The sequence below is a fragment of the Passer montanus genome, unplaced genomic scaffold (assembly GCF_014805655.1).
Source record: "Passer montanus isolate IOZ18808 unplaced genomic scaffold, ASM1480565v1 scaffold41, whole genome shotgun sequence".
NCBI lineage: Eukaryota > Metazoa > Chordata > Aves > Passeriformes > Passeridae > Passer > Passer montanus.
In genome coordinates this window covers 2,365,994-2,384,583 of record NW_024368930.1, presented here as the reverse complement: position 1 = coordinate 2,384,583, position 18,590 = coordinate 2,365,994, and positions in this window count along the sequence as shown.

Genomic DNA, 18,590 nt, shown 5'->3' with positions numbered 1-18,590 from the left:
TCGCAATCATGGTGTGACACTGCTGAGCTGGCACCTCTGCCTCTCCATGGAGTTATCACCACCTCATCTCCACATGGCACTCATTCTCTGCTTTTGCTTCCTGCAGGCTGAGTTGGGAGAGTGGACTGCATGTGCTTTAAATTAAAATCCCTCCAGTCACCCTCTGAATGTGGTTATCCTGGGGAACACCGTGCTGCACTGCAATGTTCACCTCTGATTGCCATCTTTGTTAGCCATAGTGTTATATATATTCAAATAAAACCTACATGTAGAGCTGCAAGATGCATAGCATCTTAAGTACTTCAAGGCCTTTAATAAATTCATACTTCATAAGTATTTTCATGCCCCATAATGAATCCATAATATCTGGTTTCTTTCATCACAGCAGTATTCAAGTTGCTGAAATAGTCTCAGTTGCTGACTTTTTTCTCATCTTATTAAACCACGAAAAACTTGTATACACCCAAAAAACTCAGTTGCCTGTGGAATGGAAGAAGATTTTAGACTCAACCAGCTGATCTAAAACCCCCAATGCAAGTGACATTGCAAAAAGTTCCACTTCTAAGAGAAGAAGTTATCACTGAATTAGTGCTGCACACACAGCTGAGAAGCTCTGCTGCCTCCCAGGCAGATGCACTGCAGAAATAACTTTTATCATTAAATACTCCTGCAGAAGATCCAGTGAACTGCTTGACTCAGTTTCAGGAGATATTGCTCTAATTCCTCAACATCCATCTGGCCAGTTCTAATCCTGTGGTGAGGCAGAATGTCTCACCTCTTTTTAATATTTCCATCAGAATCACCGCAAAGCCATTTGGAGGAAAAAAAGACAAAGTACTAATTCATTTAGAAGTAATGCTTTCTAGGGAAAAGCCACGTGGTGCTGTACCTTTTAAGATCAGAGGACTGGACACAATGAAGCACCAGACATGACAATTAATGAAAAGCAGGAAAGTGTCTTTTTGATGCCTAAAGCTGAAATGAACCCTGCCTTTAATCAACCTAAACCCAGTAGTGGAGGTATCCCAGGGAACACAGTTCTGGAAGGAGAAAGCAAGAGAAAGGTATTTCTAAAACAAGACATTAATAATTAAAAATTATTTACATGGACTGTCACTGTCCAAACTGGTGGCACAACCCTGCATTTCTGTAACTACATCCAGTGAAAAGAATACACTCTTTTTTACCAGTGTGAACAGGGATTTGTAAAACCCTGGTGTGCAGGCAGGCAGCACCATCCTGGTTTTACAGATGGGGCATTTTTGCATTGGTTCAGGTCCCTGTTTGCAGGGCAGCTCACCCACCTTTAGGGGCTTTCCCAAAGAGCCTCCTGCCCTTCACACAGGTGAGACAAAGGCAACTGCTGCTCACATTTCTGTAATCATTTCACTGACGTGGGGTGAAAAGTCTATTCCCTGGGATGGTCTGGAGCCAATGTTTGAGTTGGAAGGGTCTGGGTGCAGGCACTGGAACCTCCTTGTGCTGAGGAGATTCCTCTCAGCAGCAGGGAGAGCAAACAATCTGCTACGAGAGCACTTTATGCTGTCTAACAATGTTTGTGTGTGTCTGCATAGATAAAAAACCACTTCATGCTGCTGCTGAATGACTTCTTTCTCCCTCCCTATTTGGATTTACTCCAAAGCCAGGATTATAACTGCTCTTTGCTAAGCAACAAATATTAACTATTGCTACTTCATCAAAATCCAGCACCAATGCATTTAACCAGTTTATCAGCCAGCAAGATGATAATTTTCATATTTGCTAGCCTGGAGCTCCACTAAAATTAAGATCAACTGAGTACAGATATAACAATTATCAATTTTCATTCTTGAATAACAGCTTGAAATTGCCTTCAGGAAAAAGGAGGGTCCTTTGCTTTGGATAAAAAAAAATAAAATTTAGATATAAAATTAACTGCTTTTTCTTCCTCAGGCTAAACATGTGGTTAAGCTCACTGAAATTATTCAACAGCTTTACAGGTTGCATCCCTATTTGCTTTAGCTTTTAGGTTGATAAATGACTAAGTGAAAAAAAGCTGTCAGGGAGATTACATGGTGCTACCAGCCTGCACTTTTACCTATCCCATACTGAATTCCTGCAGCCAGCTGAAACTCTACCAAGAGGGGAAGTCTGAAGTACCTCTGAAAAAAATCCTCAAAAACTGCCACGTCTGGTTGGATATCAAACATTCGAGTCCAGAGCTCTGTGCTCTGTGGGTCACACTGGAAGATCCTCTGTGTCAAAGCAGTCTGATGCCAATTGAAGAGACAATAGTTTTACCTAAACAACTTGATAAAAATGGAAATACTATAATATTCATTATTATGATCAGAGAAATTCAAAAGTTTTGATCATGTGAAATTACTGGTAAACTTAGAGGTAGACAAAAACTCCTGCAAGTTGTTTTTTTTTTCTTTCCATGAGCCTGGCACAAATATCAGGAAAATCTGATGGCTCCATCTTCTCCAATCCCCAAGCAAACAGAACAAATCTTTTATGTACTCTTTATAAAGCAGCTCCCAAGGGCAAGGAAAATTAACTACAAGAAGAATAAACAAAATAATGGCATTTCCCCCCTCTTCCTGCTACCTCTTTTTTAAATTGACATGTGCCAGGTGATTGATTGATTTATTTCCATGCAAAAATGAGTTTTCTTCTGTCATTGGAGAAAACAACACTGTTGGTTTTTTTAAATTTATTTTTCCTTTTGAAGGTTTTCCACTGAACATACCTGACATTGTTTTAGTGGATCCTAGCAGCCACAGTGAGGCAAACCCATGCAACTGAAATAATGTCATCTCTGGATTGCTTAAAGCTGTACAAAGATGAAAGCAGCCCAGTTCTACCTTGCTCAACCTGCAAAGATTGCAAACTCCTTCTTTAAGGCACGTGTGGTGGGGCATTGCATGGGACTGTGCATCCCAGGAAAAGGTCAAAGGCACTGATATCCTGTTGAGCAACATTTTCTATGACTGAGACAAATGTAGCATCAGATCAAAAGGGAGGAGGCTGAGTAAAGGATCAGCTTGCTATCAATTTGAAGACACAAGAAAGACAAAGCAATTCCATCGAGAAAAATTAACCCACATAGATAAGAGAGAGATGGTGAAACTGCTTTGAGATATGCTGATAAAACTACTTCATCAAAGTGGTAGATTACCTGTAAAATGAAGTCTCTTACTGAATTTGGACAGCTTTTTTCCCCCCAGTGAAAACATTTCACATTAATTTGTACTTTCCAGATTTCAATTTTTATGCCTTTTTCTTTTGGTGACGGATCATCTTTCTGAAGTTTAAAACAGCTGAAGTTGAAAGAACACCATAAAGCAATTACATCAAAATAACTGCTTTCAGGGCTTTTGTTTTTATCTTATACCAATTCATATTTTCCACTTTTTCCCCCAATCAAACCAGAAACAGCACCTAATCTGATTGTCCTGCCCAGCTTTCCCCAATGCAGTGGCGCACAGACACTGCAGGCAGCCACAAGCTCTGCAGGTTTACCTTTGTGCCCGTGGAAGAGAGAACCACACACCTGAAAAGAACTTTAACAGGAAAGGAGAAACGTTCCCAGGCAGCCACTGCAGGAATCCATGCCCTGAGATTTCAGCTTGGTTGCAAACTGGGACTCACCACATTCTGCAGGTGAGAGACAACCAACAAGCAAAAATTCCATTTCTTTCTGATACCGAACTCTGGATGCTGACAGAAACCCAGGATGTCCTCATCCACAACCCTGTTCATCTTGGCAGCTACAGCCCAGCCTGGGCTGGATGGCAGAGAGCAGTTTCCTTCCCCACAATGTGCCAAATGCATTTTGTGCTGATTAAGCCGCACGGGTGAGATTAATTCCACCGTATTTGAGCAGAAGAATGAGTGGCACCTTCAGGAAGGTTATTCATAAGGGGAGCTGTTAGGCTGGAGCCCAGCAGGGCTTTCCCCCCCTCCTCCACTTGATCAATAGATCAGGGCAGTAATTACAGCCACCATCAACAGCTGCTCGGTGCCATTGAGAGCCACCGTCCTGCTGGGCACGGACTGGCTCTGGGATTGCAATTAACACACCACCAACAGCCCTGCCAGAGCAACCAGCTATGAGCCACTCAAAGGTTCATTTTCACAGCCTCAAAGACAAGATGCAGTAAAACAATAGTGCGCTTGGTAAAAAAATTAATTGGGAATCTCTCTTGAAGGAGAACAATACCAACTTCGCCTTTGTTTATCCCTGCTGGGAGTTTGCAGAAGTTTCGTGGTGGTGACAACATTGAGGAACTGTCTGGATAAAACTCCAAGCCTTTACACCTGTTATGGGATACCTGACATAACAGCAAGAGGTTCAGGCAGTAACTAATCCATGATTCTTCCCTTTGCTGGGGCAAAGCTGGGTTGTTCTGCCACAGCAAGAGGTGTGCACCCCACAGACGAATGCCTCCCATCCCCAGTTCTACTAAGAATCAGTCAACCAAATGTTTGTCTCCAATAAACCACCACAATCACAGGAAATCAGTGCAGAAGAGCTACAGCTCAGTCTACAAAGGAGAGCCTTTCCATAACAGGAATTTTCCAGGAATTTTCAAACATTTATTGTGTCCCCAAGTCTTCTGTGTCTGCAGACACAGACACGCTCAAGCTTTTGTAGGTTAATGTAAACAGCGCATGGAGTTGAGCACAGCATTAGGATTCAGGCCCCTCTAGCTAACCTGCAAATGGAGAGGAAGTTCAGGATCACTGGCACATAATTGTGGAGTTGGGGGAGCCAGCCCAACATTTGACTTTTCCCTCGGTTCGGATTTCCCTGCATATAGAAAGAGTGGGTGGATATGGCAAGACATGCAGTACTTATATATCAGCTGATGTCACATCTGAATGCAATTCTAGATTTACTATTACAACTCTTCCTTCATCTAGGCAATAACTACCTGCCTGCTAAAAGGCATCAGATTCTTTTATTGTTAAAATGAAACCGGACCTGGTACCCTGGGGCAACTGATTTCAATCTCCAAGTTCATATGGTTTTTCTTGCTGACAAGACTGGTTTGAAGGGGAGCCAAAATGCCAGCAGCAGTTGCCCTTGCTAAGGAGAACCTTGAAAGACGTTGTGAGGGTTGTTAATAGAGTACACACACACAGTTTTCTGCAATAAATCCTGGATTATAATTAGTTCCCCCAACACGGATGAGGAGGATACGGGAGGCAGTTTGTGCCCTGCTGTGGAGGAGAGAAGAAGTCTTGAGTTTGCAGGACATCAGTCAAGTGTTGCACTGAGCTGCCAACATCCCTCGAGTGCAGGAGGTACTGACTGATCATCTGCAGGTGCAAGGACCAGATTTCCACATGGTCTAAGGGCTCCTGCACAAAAGCATAAAAACTTCATGCATTTTGCTTGTGTATGACCAGTTTTTCAAATTTTAGGTCTGAGGCTTTTGGGCTACACAACATCCAGGAAAGTCACCAATCACCAAAGTCAAGTGACAGAAAAGCTGGAAATTGTGTTGTTCAAGACTTGTAGGCCATTTCAGAGTAATGGTGTTGCACTCTTGGTGTCCCTATAGCTGTTTCAACACACTTCAACATTGCCATGTGACATGCTCTAACAACACAAAAAACTCTGCTGCGGATTATGCACAATTATAAATTTTCCAGACATCAGATGTGATCCAGGAGGAACATCCCCCTTTGCTCACCTCCTCTGCTTTCCCTGCATTCCATGGAACTGTTCTCTCTGAGTCTCTGCAGTTCTCATAAAGAAACTTCATACCATCCTTACCATAAATCAGGCTTATATTTGAGCTCTGGTTTCTCCTCAAGGAGGATTGCAGTTATTAAAAATATTTTTTTCCTTATTACTAAACTTCTGCATTTGCAGCACTTTTTAGGCAGGGGTTTGCTATGGTTTGCCTGTGCTAAGCAGTTGCTCTGAGTAATTGCACCAAACAGTTCCAGTTTTTCTGGACCTGCTGCATTTTTCTACATTTTGCAAACACTTTAGAAGAAAAAAGAAAAAGGAAAAGCAAAGCAAGGACACTGCTGGGCTGCTGGGCACCTCTGTGTGATTGTCTCTGTCCACCCTAACACACCCCACCCACTGTCCCCTTCTGCTGGGGACAGCGACTCTCAGAGATGTCACTTCCTTGGCCACCCATATATCTAAAAGCAATTTCACCTATTTTGGCTCCAGGATGGAACCACCTTTAAGGAAATGTAAGCACAGATGACTCCATGGTTTCCATTCCCAACCTGTGCTCTGACAGTGCTGCTCTTAGGAGAGCAGAAGGCTGCACTGCTCTTCCTGGCCAAACAGCCCCAAGGGCTCTCCAGCAACTCCTTGAGGAGTTTCTGCTCCCCAGGCACACAGCTGGACAGAAATCCTGAGCCAAAGGTGCACAGACATGTTCCTAGAAAGCTGCATACTCATTTCCAGGGCTCAGTATAAGAACCTATTTATTATTACTTTTTCTTTTTAAATAGCCTACCATTTTTGACACTGAAGCACTGATCTAATAATATCTCATCACTTTAAAAAATAGCTATTTAGATGTCAACAATATAAAAAAAGGGATCAAATCAAAAGGCAGATCACCCTTACCCCCAGATTTATCATATCTGGAGAAAAATCTTGGATGTGATTTTTTCACAGTTGGTTCTTGACTTTAATTTGTACCTCTTTTGTACTCTTACATGCCTGTTCTTACTAGAATTCATATGTATTTGCACTCTAGTGTTCTATAAATGAGACAACAATCAGATTGTTAGATTCAGAAATTCAATACAATCTGTTCCAGCCCTGCACTTCACTCTCTCTCACCTCATTTCCAAACAAACTTCCTTGCAGCTCCCAGCCTCTGGAATATCTGCCCACAAGTCAGTGCAAACCAGGGGTTTAATCCTCCTAACTCACCACAGAGTCTCTTTTCCCCTTTCACTGTAAGAACCTGGGGGGTGGAAAGCACTGTGGGATTCCTGGAGAAAAGACAATTCCCATTTCCAGAGCATTTGGATCAGCATGTAAATACTCTGTTAACAGAGAGCCACAGATGGCTCTTAACTCAGCAGCAGAATAAATATAGCCAGTTTTATTTGATCTGATCTGAGGTGGTTGATGAAGCCATTTGTTTACAAGTGTATTTTTTAAATAAGATCATATGCAGTGCCCAGAGCATTGTCTGGGTGCTCTTTTATTACAGTTTGTAAAACTCCAAATAAAAACGGGAGGCGAGCCCATCATTCTTTGGAGCTTTGCCTGTGCAGCAGTAGAGTTCTGGGCACATCACTAAGAATTCAAAATAAAGCAGAAAGAATCAAAATAGCAGATTTTCATAGCTATGAATTTGCACTTGTGCTCAGCCCCACACAGAGATGACACAGCTTGCACATGTTTTTTACTACTGCTATTCACTTAGCTGAGGGTAAAGTGACAAATGGGTAACTCTGAGAGTGCACTGGAGGTTTACAATTTGGAGTAGCCCCACACTGTTACACCCACTTTTCTCTAGAGCATTACAGTTGTACCAAATAATATCACAGCTTTATATGTGCTGGCCACCCTACTGCTCTTATTTATTTCTCTCCCCAGAACAGGGTCATAAATCTGTAACATAACATTTTAAAAGAGGCAGGAGAGCATCAGTCAATGCAAAGGCTTCTTTCTCACAGCACTCAAAATCCATGTGGAGTTTATTTACAGCTCTGACCTGTGAGTTCCTCCCTCATTTCTCTGATCACTTGCTCCGTGTGTGGAAGCAAAGCCTCCCTCATGGTCCTGCTGTGCCAGCCCCAAGTGCACAAGCACAGCCACTCCTGCCACCAAGAGCTGTCACCACCAGGCACTCAGACACTGCCCCAGGGCGTGGTGGAACTGTTTCACTTCTGGCAGAGGCAGCCAGAGCAGACACAGGACAACTTGTGTACCCCCCAACACAAACATGATAAAAAACACCCACAGCGGTGGGAGGAGCAAGAGGGTGAAGAACCCGTCTGGACTGCACTGGCATTTGGATATTGGTGCTCAGAAGATTAAAACAGAGATGAAATACAGCCATAGCATAGGCAGATTTGCAGAAACAGCCCTCCTTCCCTGCCGTGTGCAGCCTTTTAATCAAAGCAAGGCAATCTGTGCAGACAGACAATTCAAACTGCAGTCCTGCAGCTCCTGCACGGAGCTCACTCCGGGTGGGACTGAAGAAAATGGTGCAAACAATGAGGGAAGCAGCTCACTGCAGCTGGAGGGGACACAGCCACAGCAGCCTCAGCCTGAGCAGTTCAGCTCTGCTCTTCTTCTGGCATCTCGAGCAGGTTTGGCAATGCAGCTCTGCTCCCTCCCTCAGTGGCACCGAGGGTTTCCTCTGAGCAGAGCAACAAAGCTCCCTCCCAGCCTCTGCAGGATATTCCAGGCTCATCCAGGCCCTTCCTTCCCATTTCTGTCTGGATGAGGGCAGGACATGAGGAGAGTAGATCAGCCAGCCCACCTCTGGCTGGTGTCTGGCTTGCTTTTGGTCTGATTTCACATAAAAGCCAGGCTGGGGAATACATGGGATGCACACGTGAGCTCCCATTGCTGCCTCAACATCATTTCAATCTACTGACCAATTAAACTCACTCAGAGAAAAAAGCAAAGTGCAATCTCACACTTCCAAAGGCATCAGGGAATCAACAGAGAATGGGACACCTGACAAATGTTCAATCCCAAGACAGCATTGGTTCTCTCAGTGAGACCTTGCATTTTCTTCAACACCAAAGCCCATCAACCACAGGCCCCCTGTAAAAGCCAAGCTCCTTAAGTGGCATGGAGATAGCTGTCTTTAAAAAGGAAAGTAAAGTTTCTATCTGGATCCAGTATTGATTTATAGAACAACACATGAAAATGGAAGCAGGAAAATACTGAGACATTAATGCTGCACACTCTACAGCTTAAAAAATGGAGTAAAAGATATTTGTCCTCTTAAGACAGTGAAAATTCAATTAAGTTTAGAAGGAGGAAATACTCATCCCCTTAGAGCTAAGCTAGAAGCAGGGTAGAAAAGCCCAATCAGCAACATTAATATGAGCTCAAGCCCATTCCAAGTGTCCTGACCTTAGTGCTGCAAACTCACTCCTGCTCTTCACTGACTTGAAAGAACACCTGGAGCCATGGCTTGGCCTCTGTGCCACCTACAGCTCTCCCCTCAGTCCACTTGGGGAGCTGGTCCTTCAGAGGAGGGGACATCCCAGAGCCATCTGTCCCCAGCTCCCACTGGCAGCACCCCACACTCTGCTCCACGATGTCCTTGGTGCTGTGACATTGGCAGCTGCATTCCAGATGCCACTGGGGACAGATGTCCTCTCCCAGCAAGACAAATTGGAAGTGGCATGTGGAGAATGATTGACACCACATGTAAGTTCTTATTCTGTCAAAGCCCTGTGATGTTGTTAGTTGTCAAACCCAACCAGCCTGCCATTGCTTTGCCACAATCCTACATGATGCCCAATGTCTACCAGGCTTTTCAGCTGCCCACAGCACTCACAAATTCCTTTCTCAGGGCTGTACATATACCTTCTGCATAGCCTACAGCCATGCAGGCTTATGAAAGTTCCTTTGCTTCACAGAGGATGCTGTAGAATTTTTTTTTTTTGCTTGCTGGACTTGTAGGAGAGGAAGCTCTCTTAAATTGAAGGCTTTTTAAAATAAATTAAAAATCTAAGGTAAGACTTGCTCATGTACTACCAAACTCTGCATTCAATGGGCAGGACTGGGGGGAAAATAAAACTCATTAAAATACGATTTTAAATCCTCACTTTGCAGCATTCAGCAAATGCACCTCAAAGTTTAACCTATAAAGGAAGTGCCAGACCAGTTCAGCTGCTGATGAGAACAGTCCTGGATCCCTCCACCCACACAGCCCAGCCCTGGCTACACAAAAAGATACTCTGCAGTACTGCCAGGTACCCAAAGCACTGAAAAATGTGCTAGATTGTTGTATTCCAGATTATCATACAATGATACAAAGAAAAGACCAACAAACAGAGAAATGGCACACCTGTCTTGTCAATAAGCACTTTCCTGCTCATTCGGTTTTCTACTGTGCCAACAAAAAATTTTCAATTCTTTCAAGCCAGAGAGCCTTCAAACATTCAGAGATTCTTCTAAAGCAATGAAAATATGGGATGTGTTTCTTCCTTCAGATCTGAGAACACAGTCCATGGCTCTCCTTGCAGGAAAGCCAGGCTGGAATTCTGCTGGGACCAGTTCAATCATCTGCATCTCTGCCTGGGACCACTGAGGGTACAGCCAGAACTCAGGGCTCCCATTCCCTGAACCATTGTCAGGAAGAGCCACATTTTTTTTTAAAAAAATCATATTATTTCTATTAAAAGGGATCAGAAAACCAAAAATAACAAAGTGAAAGCAAAAGTCTTATCATTAGCAAAGGATTTAATTAGAAAAACACCTACAAGTCAGGGCAGGAACTGCACCTTGCTTTGCCTGTGGAACGCAGCTTGTGCCTCCCCAGCCTCACCACAGTGCAAATACTCAGCTATTTGTTGAAAGAGGGGGAAAAAATATGTTCTCTGCTTGCATAATCGGTACTCCTGAAGCTTGGGGATGCTTGAATTAACACATTCTTGAATTTTAAAAAGCTTGAGTGAGGAAATTCAGCCCACCACCACTTGAGGACTTATTTTGTCCCCATGGGACCTCACTGCTCAGAGCAGACAGCTCTTGTGGAACAGGAATCCTCCCTGAGCTGGGAACATGGCAAATAAAACATGGACAAAACAGACTTCAACGGATTGATCTTTACTACACCTTGATGAGTTCTTTTTGCATCTTCTGGGGTTTGGGTTTCTTTTTCCTGTTGTTATTCTTGGGTCTTTTGATTTTTTTCTAGAGTAGTTGGAAAATGAAGAAAAAAACCTAAAATTTTCAAGAATTAGCCACTTCTGCTGGAAACACCCAAACCCCATTTTACTCAAAAGCACATTGAGTATTTTTATGGCATCCAATATATCCAGTGAGTAATTCCTGAGGCTTCACTCAGAGCCATGGCTACACAATAACTCCCAAGTGAGAAGCCAAGACCTCAAGGGAGGCAGCCAGAACCAAATTTTTCTGGATTAAACAAGAAGGGCAGACAGGTGGTATGGAAAATTCATCCTAATCATAATCAAAATTATGAGCCATGGAACATTTGGCCAGAAATTGTTCCCTAACTTTCATAGTGGACCAAGAAACTCATGTATTACAAATTTATCTCCCCAACAGATAAACCAGGTATCACACATCCAGCTATTGATAAAATATGTGATTTATCATCTGCAGTCATCTAACACCAGAGATTGTGGGGCTTTACCAGTATTTCTTCCCCCTACATCCATTTCACAAGTTCTGGTGGGGGGTAAGAATTGAAGTCAAAATTATTCCAAACATAAAATACTCTAAATTAGTTGGTACCACCACCTCTAAAAATTACAAAGGCATCAACAACTGTTAAACTTCTCCACAGAACCTTTTCAAGAGATTTCTGGATCAAATTAAGGTCACTTCCAGGACAGGAATAGCCCACCTGCAAGGTTACCCTGCTTGTGTGAGGCAGGGCAGGAAACCAAATCCCAATTTCCCCTCTCCCCCAGTCAGCATTTTCCATGGTGGATGGGCCTTTCCTCACCCAGCTGTTTGCAGGGAATGTTTGCTGAGGGATGGCTTTCCAAAACTCTGGTTTTGTTCCCTCTGTCCCCATCCAATGAGCAACATTGTCCTAAACTAAAGCAAAAACTTGCTGTGGGATTTGTTAGAGGAGAAAAATAATCCTCTCCTTCAACGTGGTCAGGAGAGATGCTACAAATTATTTTGCTTTCTAGCAAAACTCCTTTTGTGGGACCAAAACAAGCGGTGTTTTTTTGGTTTTGGTGTTGGTTTGGGTTTTTTTTCTACTGTAAGTGTAGGCATTCTTCCTTCAGTTTTAGAAGAGGGAGAAAATGATGTTTCATTCTTTTAAAAACAAAACAAACCCAAGGAGAATAACAGAACATGGACTTGTACTGCAATGTATTACATTAGCCAGAAATATAGAACAGAGGTTCTTTCCCTTGGTATTCTCAGGAAAATAAACCTGGATGTGCAGAAGCCTCCCTGAGGCTGAAACCAGTGTTCCATCCTTCCTGGCCTCTCCCAGCACAGCCAAAGCCACGGGATGCTGAACACTTGGAGGCTCCACCAGTGCAGTGCAGGTGGAATCAGGCTCCCCCTGCCAGAGTTTAACAATTCTCTTTGCTCTCACCAGCAACACCATTGATAAATCTCTTCCTGCTCTCTGCATTTCCCCCAGATCCTGGCAGGTGAGCTGCAGAAAGCAGCACCTGCAAGGAAGGAAAATCCTAAATAGCTCGTTCTCCTGTGCCAGGTCAGGATCTATCCTCCCTCTTGGATTGCTCCAGGTCAAACTTCCAGCCAAGCACAGCAAAATAAACCTCAATTTTCTCCACTGTGCTGCCCTCCATTTGGGGGAATTTTAACAATTTGCTGGTAAATCCAACTCTGAAGAGTTGTAGTGATGACTAATCACCATCAGACATGTAGTCACAGCTGCTCAGATATTTATTTCTTGTCTAAACCCAACTCTGAATACTTAAGCACCTTAATAGAAGGAGAATAATAAATACAGTCCAAATACAGGCAGCAATCCAGCAGAGCCATCACAGCTCTCTTAAATCCCCCGTCTTTCAACAGTGCTCCCTCCAACAGCTCTCACCATTGTGTAAGAAGAATGTAGCAGAAAAGCAGAGTAGGAAGGACTGGCATAGTTGCCATTTTTACTGCTTTCACCTACTTTTTCTTTTCTTTTTTTTTTTTTTTAAACTCAGCACATTCAGGTTTGTCTCAGATTCTTTCCCTGTGCACAGCACTCATCTCCCTCTGCTCCAACACCCAGAGATAAATCAAACCCATCCCAGGCTGCTGGACAGGAGGGGGAAGGGGAGCTTTACTGGTGACCTGAGCTCTGGTTTTGTCTCACCTGGAAGGGGAGGAGAATCCCAGGGTTAGGACAGACTGAGACAGAGCCCAGCCTGTGTGCCCCGTGTGAGCAGCAACTCTTGGAGCCAAGTGTTCACCCAGGAACAGCCAGGACGGCCACCTGGGCTTCCTATTCCCAAGGGAATTGCAACAGAGTAAGAAGAAAATATCTAAAATACACATTTCTGCTGCTAAACAGCTCTGGTTTAATTGGTAGAGTGACTTCTACATTAATGACAACCCTGAGCATCAAAAATAAAGCTTGATTGTACATTCTGGGAATCCATTAATTACCCACAAGGGAATGAAAACAAAGAGGATCTATTTTTAAGCTACATTTTAACATTTCTTAGAGTTTCCCCATATACTTAGTTTGACTTTTTCCTGCTACTACATTTATAAACTTTTAAATAAAATAAAAAAATAGAAAATTGGGTGATTACAGCATTACAAAGACTAAAATCTCTAAGATGTTGATCTCCCAGTATAAACCAAAGTCATAAACCTATCAACTTTAACTCATATGCGCCAATTTTTTTGCTTAGGTTGAGCTTGCAAAGAACAAACAACAGAAACAAAATTATTTTGTCTCAATAACAATACAAAAGCAGCAACTCAAGTGAGTATCAGTGCTTTGAGTTTTTCTTCATGAGGGTATGAAATCTTAAAACGCAGAACTGCATTTCAGGAACATTCACAAACTTTGGGAGGAAATAAAAACAGGCTTGTACACACCACTATGCACACAGAGACATTTATATTTCATTTAAAAGTTAGCTATGAACTAAATTTGTCTTTTAGAGTATTCCTCCTTTTCAATTTAGTTTAACAGACAAAACTCCCCATTCTTGACCTGGCCTCTGTCATAAAGGTTGGTCTTTTCCCTCAGACACTCAGAGAAGGTAAATCCTGCTCTTGCAGTCCATCAAATGAGTTTCTGTCTCCTCTAACCTGTAATTGAGGTTGTAACAGATGGCTTTGCATTTTGCAAGACCAAAGGTTGTGCAAGAGCAGCAGCTTTATTTAAAGGGACAGATTTGTCAGAGCACAGAGTGAGGTAGGAGTTTGTGGGAGATAAAAAAGAATTTCTGGCTTTGAAGGAAGACTCAGAGGAACAGCACTTAAAGGCTCATCTGCCTGTGCCTTCTCCATTCTTATTAGTGGAAATAACAAAACATCCACACAGCCCTGTGTGATTAAGGACTTCCACCTTCTGCTGTAATATTGTCAACACCTCTGCTGCCAAAGCCACTGGCTTTATTGCACCGAGGTCAGGCAGAGAGGCTGCACAAGCACTCCAGGTGAGGCTGCTCTAATAGTTCCACAACTTAGCCAGGAGAAACAATATTTTGTGGGTGATGCACCCCTGGCTTGTCATGCCAATTCTTTGTGCAGCACCACAAAAGCAGGAGCAGAATATCTGGAGCCAAAGCATCAGGAGGGCTCAGCAGGAGCTCCAGAAAACATCACTAGTCTGGTGCAAAACACAGTCTGGGTCACAGAGCTCCTTCCTCCACAGCCCTGGTGCTTTCCAGAGGGATCTCAGCTGGCAGCAGGCTCGAGCCCAGCTTTATTGGGATCACACCCAGCAATGTGTCTGGGGACAGCTTCCTGAACCGGGTACTTGCCAAGGTTTTGTTTGTTTGGTAACAGGGATGGGGAAGAGTCCCAATGGCCCTGAGAGAGGTTATTTCAGTGCTGCACCTGGGCACGTCTCAGAGCAGCTCCTCTCTGGCTCACCCGGAGCGTTTCTTCTCCCAGTTCTACACAGATCCCTCCTTTTTAAGCCTGTTAAGTGAGTCCAGCCCCCCAGGCAGAAGGGTGGGACCTTCCAACTTTCTGGCTTGCCACGGTCTGTTTATCAGATCTAATGAAGACATTTATGGGTTGATGGTCTGACAGATGCTCAATTTTCTGACTGGATGAGGAAGTCAAACTGTTATATAAGAAGCCAATAAGTACCATTCATTCCTAAAGCAATAAAACACTGCTGCATTTCCAAGTTAATTGGCACTACCAAGCCAGTTTGCTGCAAGTGTATTTAATCAAATTTAACCTTTAGTTAGGGGCTTCTATAGCACCCTGCACTGTCCTATCAAGCATCCAGAACTGATGATTGCTATTAAAATGCTCTGTTTTCTGCAGCTCTAGTCAGGATCAAAACATGTTGCTAACACAGCAGAACAGTCCTGGAGACATTCACACCTCTCACCACTTGCAAACGTGGTGGGGTTAACACAGGGGTTTAAATTAAAGTCCCTCTCCATTACCCAGAACATTTGGATAGTCTTAAAAGTTCTGAAAAGAGTTAAAGATTTCCCTGTTAGAAAAATCCATCCTCTAATAAGGTTTTTCTCAGCACTGGTTGTCCAAGATGTTTACTGGAGGCACCACTTTGCCATCCAGCATATATTAAACTCAGGAGTGTTTTGTGCTCAAGCACCAAGGCTTGATGGGGCACGTTTTGTGTGTTCATTACAGGGAGCCTCTGCAGCAGTGCAAGGCATGAGACCAAAGGCTATGTCCCATTGGCTGCCTGAGTCGTTTATTAATGGCCCCATTAAACATTCCCTCAAGCTTTCAGTTGCAGTTATTCAGTTTATTTTCAAAATATTTTTTTCTTTTGACTTAGGCTTCCATAGCTGAAGAGTTTTCTTAGGGAGCCCCAGCAAGGCACGCAGGCATGGCTTCTGAAAAGCCCAGGACCTTGGTGTGGAGGTGTCACCATTTCAGTTTGGGGCTGGAGCCTCTTGCCATGGGCTTTCCTGCCTTCCATACCCACTCCATATAAACACAGGGTGTGGGTCAGGCAAGGGAGAGCTCGGCCACCTTGCTCCTTGCAGAGCTCCAAAATCCTTCCCTTCAAAGACCAAGGAGCCTCCTTTTCTCATGCTTAGCACCAGCACTCACACACAGCAGGAATAAAACATTATTATTATTATTGCTTTAAGTGAGTGTATAGGGAGCACAGCTCAGGAGTAATTCACCATTCTTGCTGCTTTGCTGCTGTGAGATGCACCCAAAAAAGCCACACAAACTCCATGTCAACCTTCAAGAGCCACTTTCCCCTCCCAGAATATTCCATCCTCTCTGCCACTGGATTAATTGCATTCAGCAGACAGAATTAATAGCAGTACTGAGCTCGGTGCTACCTCGGGAGAGAAACGCAACCACTCGGAAGTGACAGAATTCAGGGAAAACTCAGCCCCCCAAATCACTCCCCCATCATTTACCCTGTTGCTGCTGCATTAGGAAATGTCAGGCTGCATCTTTAAGAGTAGACCTGTCTCTGCAGCAAGAGCACAGAAAGCTGGCAGTTGAGAGAGCAGAACGGATGACAGTTTTTGGCAGCAGTTTCAGCTGTCTTGTTGGGTTTTTCAGATTAATCAGCCCCCTTGGAACACTGAACAGATCATCAGGACAATCCCTCAATCCAAGATCTTTTGCAGTGGAAAAAAAAAACAACAAAGTCATAAACTGGGACAGCAGCATAACAGAGGCAGCATTCTGAAAGGGACTCGTGGCTCTAAGAAAGGTCCTTATCAAGACATGTCTAAAGCCAATGGCATTTCTGCACCATCACCCTCTGCATGTGCTCACACATGGTGGGGGTTTTTCCAGTGTGATTTTTCAGGAAGTCACAGAATGAAAGAAAGCTTCTCTCCATGCTCCCCATCTTCACCATTTCAAGCTCTGTTAAATACATTCTGTCAGATGCCAAAAATATTGACTGTTTTCTTTATATGAAAATCCTTCCTTCCACAATAGCTAAGACTGTGAGCACATGCCCAACAAATTTTATTTGAAACACTGAGTGTCAGTAGGAGACAAATAGTCAAGAACCTTGTATTTTCTTCAAGATGCATTTGCAACAACAAATTTTCAGAATCTTAGTTTTTCCACATGAATTCTGAATTCAAGTCACTGCCATGCCTAACCAATATTTCCTTATTGTCCTTCCTGGCAGAAATAGAATTCTGTAGTGTAAGAGCAGAAAATGTATTATATCAATTTCACCACTTGATAATTTGGTATAGCTCTGTATAGCACCTCGCAGTTGGAGGTTTTATTTGAAATTTAGGAAAGAAAGAGGCAATTTTTCTAAGGAGTTTCACTTTTCCTCCATTACACAACAAACTACCAATTAGCTGTTATGCAAGCTTCTGCTCACCATGAAGTGAGCTCTGCTTTCAGCTTGCTGAAGGTGGCCAGCTTGGAGGAGCCAAAAATGAAATCAGATTAATCCATTGTGCTCTGGACCTCAAGGCAGAGCTCCCTGTGCCCCCCTCCTCAGCTTTCAGCAAGGATTTGGGATCATCTGGGAAGTTGCTCCATGCTATCCCTGCATCTCTCTGGGGCTTCCACTTGCACATCCCACCAGCTGAGCACAAGGGGTGACACAGGACACCTCCAGGTGTCACCTCCAGCAGGCTCTGCCCTGCCCTGGCACTGGGATGGGACCAGGGCACTCTGGGCAAACCCCAGCAGCTCCCAAACCACAGTGGCACACACCCACAGAGCTCACCAGCCCTAAAGCAGATCCCTGAGCGCAGCCCTGTGTCTGAGCTCTGGGACAGAGGCTCATTGCCCGTGGTGATGGGCACAGCTGATGAGCCAGCACTGCCAAGGTGCCTCCCTCAGACTCCTGTGGCGTGGCTGGGGCTTCATTGCTCCCACCAATTCCATGCCCTGGTGCCTCCCTGCAGCCCCAGCTCTGCCCTGCCCAGTCCCTGAGCCTGCCCTCAGCTCCTGCTCTGCCCGGTGGCTTTGCTGGCAGTGCCCAGTCACCCTCCTGGGTCAGTGACCAGCTCTGGCCACGGCCAGTGAGCAGGAAGGGGCTTCCAGCAGGACACGCCAGGGTTACAAAACACACGAGCAGGGAGATGTTCTTATCACAAGCAGTTTTTGCAGCCATAGCCCTGAGAAATCCCATCAGAGGGGAAGAGATGACTCAAGTCTCGTACAGACACTTTACACATCCAGACATTCTTGCATATGAGAATTTGCTGCATATAAAAAATGACCTCTGACTTTTTGTGCCTCTCCTCTACACTGTCATAAACAAGAATATCATTTCAAGAGACGCTGTCAACTTATATTTAGCCTAGTTTTTTTTATTTTGTTTAAAAATAAAAGCCTCTAAAGCGTAAGATGAAGAATTAAAAAAAAAACAATTCTTTGAAACAAAACAAAAAATTGTGTTGTTGCCTTTCAAACCCTTACCCTGTAGCACTGAAAACTTGGAATTGTCCACAAATGAATATGAGACTGACATGATATTTATTATCCAAGCTTAAAATAGCACAGAACAAACAGAATACAAATCATGGCAAGTAAAAATTAATTTAAAAATTCAATTTAATAATCTAACAGTTCAGGGGCAATATGTGGTTTATATTGGCAGTGGCCTTTTAATCTAGCAAATCATATAATTAAGAAAACTTAATTAGTAAAAGCAGCGTTTGAATATTAGAGCTGTGAAAATATCTCCGAAAAAATGGCAAGTATTGGCTTGAACTTTTTGTAAGCCTCAGTTCTGTGTCTGCATGCACTTCTATGAATATAAATAAAAGGCAGGCATAAATAAATGGCACAAGCACTC